Source organism: Pinus tabuliformis, chromosome 5_1 (genome assembly GCF_031772625.1).
Source record: "Pinus tabuliformis cultivar Carrire ecotype Pingquan chromosome 5_1, CPIR1, whole genome shotgun sequence".
Taxonomy (NCBI): Eukaryota; Viridiplantae; Streptophyta; class Pinopsida; order Pinales; family Pinaceae; genus Pinus; species Pinus tabuliformis.
In genome coordinates, this window is record NC_142305.1 from 618,593,044 (window position 1) to 618,595,376 (window position 2,333).

Genomic DNA, 2,333 nt, shown 5'->3' on the forward strand with positions numbered 1-2,333 from the left:
TTTTTTGTAAGTCTAAAATTATATTAATTAATCAAAAATGAATTGCATCACATCAATCTTCCCCTAAGCACATTACACAACATAGAATTTCTTCTTCCCTGGATTTAGGTTCCAACATTGTACATTGGCTTCTCCTTCTTTCCTTTCCTCTTTTGGAAGTCTATCTATGCGGGGGGATTATCACCAAAAAATGGAAATGAAACGACCATATCCTTTCCTTGAGATGTTTCTATTGTCGAGTGCTCTGACATATTTCATGGCTCCTTATCACTATTTGAATGGTATGATTTGTGGGTGTGTTTCTTCCCACTCTTTAAATATACCAAAATCATGGTTGAAAATTGTGCCATGTTGATCGAAGGATAAGCTTCCTCTCCAGAGGGTTGAGATGGCATATCATGAGTCTAAATTGAGTCTACAGGTACAATGTTGATATCATGAGACTTTTGATTATGCGAGTTATTCGGCCTATGAACTGCAGTGGACTTGGATCCTTTGGGTCCTTTTGGATCTTGCCATCCATGATTTTTCTTCTTGTCATCTAGGTGTGAAGAGGAACCTTGCAAATATGGGTAGGCATTTTGTTAGTGGTTGAGATACTAATAAATCTTGCAACGAAAAGTTGTATTTTCATAATCCATTGGTTGGGTATAAACCCTATCTCTCCATTTGAGGAGAATATTTTATGGCAACCCTTTATCGAGGTCCACTTTGACACAAATGTGAACAAATGTGATAAATCCTTTAGCAATCCTTTCAGAGTCGACTTTGATGAAGTGGCCTAGCAAGTTTCCCACATCTTCTAATATAGTTGGATTTGTCATATGGATGGGCAAATTGGAGAGCCTTACCCATACTGGAGTTTCCAAAGACGACAGAGAGAGAGCATTAAAATATGGGAACTAAGGTTGAAAGGAAAGCGTCGCTTGACCCCAAAACCAAAGTCCCTTATAAAAAAATGTATGTCGGTCCTATAACTTACGAAAAAGCACAATAAAAAATCCTTTTAAGCATAAATATATCCTAACATCCTGAGACCAATTCTGGTGCATCCACTCCTTAAGAGTTGATGATGAAGGCAAAAAACCATTGAAATCACAGATAATCGCCTGCCTTTCATAATATACAACTATGCATTTGCATGTACTATTATCCACTTCGAGAGAAGGGGTTTCAATTATATTATCCACCACGAATATAGGACCATACATATATTTAGGGATTGGTGAAGGAGGCCTTGTTTTTAGAACATCCTTAAATGATCTAGGTGGGGCTGAGATGGATGCACCTCCCCATTGGCTCTGCCTCAAAGTCTTGCTATAATGTGAATCAGTGGATTATGATCCATATGTTGAAAAGACCATGCAATTTTAATTTTCAAGGGTATGTGCTTAATGTTACTATCCAATTTCTATATTTGAGATCCAATTAAAACAAATGATGATGTTGTGATTAAACAATTTTTGTATAACATATTATAGATTTTTTCCTCCTAAAGTAGTAAATAATAAATTAAATTTACACTTATTTTTCTACGTGTTTGTCATGTTTGAATCATAACCTAATTTCTAGAAGGTAACATATACTTTCACAAGCCACCAATAATAAGTTCCCCACAGTTACTATTCAATCATAAGCTATATATATATTAAGTTGGACAATTTATAGATTTGTGATGTTTAGCCCCACACCTAATTTGATTGTTTCATAAGTGACATTTTATCTTTTAGAACAAAAGATGAAACAAAGTTGCTAATACAAGGTTACATATAATGTATTTTCTTGATGTTGTAGAGGTTGTAGCTATGGTTATGGGTGTTGTTGTATAGTAATGCTTGATTTCATTTGACACTTAAGCGTTGGCCTCACATTAAACCTACAAGAGAAGAAGTTAACGATTGGAAAGAAATTAACTTTTTGGTCTCATATGGAGAGCTAATTATTATTGATAACTAACTAAATCTAATAAATTATGGAAAATAAAATAGACAAATTAAAAATCTATACTCTTTTATCTCATACTAAAAACTAACTATCAATAATAACTAAATCTAATACTTATAACAAATAAATTTAAAAACAAACTACTAACTAAAATAGCATTTAGAAAATGATTAACTTATAACATATCCCAAATAAAATTCTTAACATTCTTATAAAGACATGCAAATAAAATTCTTAACATTCTTAGAAATTCATCCCATTTTAAAATTTAACCAATTAAAATACAAAGTCATCAAAATATTCTAGACACATTTCGGACACATTAATTATTCTATAAAAGTTAAAAATAAAACCATCATACATAAACGCACAAATCAAATTAAAATGAT